We start from the raw sequence: 1292 nt of genomic DNA on the forward strand, positions 1-1292 counted from the left end.
TTTTAAATCTAAAATAAATTGTAAAAAATTAGAGAAAAAAAAAAACTAAAATGAGACAAGAAAGTTAAGGGGCGAAAAAAAACCTAAAAAATAAGTTAATTTATAATGAAACCCTTTTCGCATTGTCTTTTGTGCTCGTCAATTCGTAGAAACAAGGCAATCCTTCATAAGTTATGACTTATATGACATCCAATGTATCTTTATATTATAGTATAATGAAACATTATCTCTACCGATTAAAACTATATCGCACCCTCCACGCACAAAGGAGTAAAATAGTAAATCCTCCATAAGCAACTTGAATAGTGGCAAAAAGCCTACCACCAAATACTATTTCTGCCACTTGATGCTAACACAGTAACACCACAAACCATTGGGTCGAATTTTACAATTTTAAGGGGAGTTAACCAATGCCATTAAGTAACATTTATGAAGAAACCTATAGAAAAAATCTATCAAATAAAATTTCTTGTGAGGAAGAAAAGGTTCTATTGTTAGGCTAATGCCCCTATATATATCAAGCTAAACAACTTATTACACTGTGTTTGAAGAACCCCCTCCTTTCCCTAAAAGTGCAAACCAAAGCAAAGCATATATAGATAGTGCCATACACATCCAAACCATGTAGAAAACACAAATATAATTATATGTTAATTAATATCATTCACTAAAAAAAAAAATCCAAACCATGCTACGAATTGAAGATAAATTAAATCAATTATCCCATCAGCTAGACAAGACTTACCCAAATGAAAGGAAATACAAAAAAAGTTCAGTTTTTTAAGAAGAAAATAAATTACAAATAGTTTCACCAACGAAAATAGAAAAAAAGGAGTTCCTTCAAACTTCAAAGTTCTAGATGTCCCCTTGTCCAAAATTGAGAAACCTACACAAACTTCTATGATTTGTTGCGATCTTATTAAGCATATATTTTTGTTTTTCTTGTTGTACATACACCACAAAAGTCTCATGTTAAAATAAAAACTTAAGAAACAATAGATGTGATTCTAGTTGTGTTGAAACCACAACTCGAATATATATGATATGGCCAAAATAACCTCTCGATGGGGGCCATGACACGTGTCATTGCTGGGACACGTGTCCTCCGCCAGACGAAGGTTCCAAGAAACCACTCACACTCGAGCACGCCCAATCACCGAGGCACGCCCGCAGAATCACGCGGGATCACGTCGTCTGCATGAGGGGAATATTCCCCCAGAAGGTTGGACGTATTCGAGTAGGACTCTAAGAAGGCCGAAGGGGGAAAAACCCTAAGGCCAAAGAGCTATATA

The sequence above is a fragment of the Macadamia integrifolia genome, unplaced genomic scaffold, assembly GCF_013358625.1.
Source record: "Macadamia integrifolia cultivar HAES 741 unplaced genomic scaffold, SCU_Mint_v3 scaffold570, whole genome shotgun sequence".
Taxonomy (NCBI): Eukaryota; Viridiplantae; Streptophyta; class Magnoliopsida; order Proteales; family Proteaceae; genus Macadamia; species Macadamia integrifolia.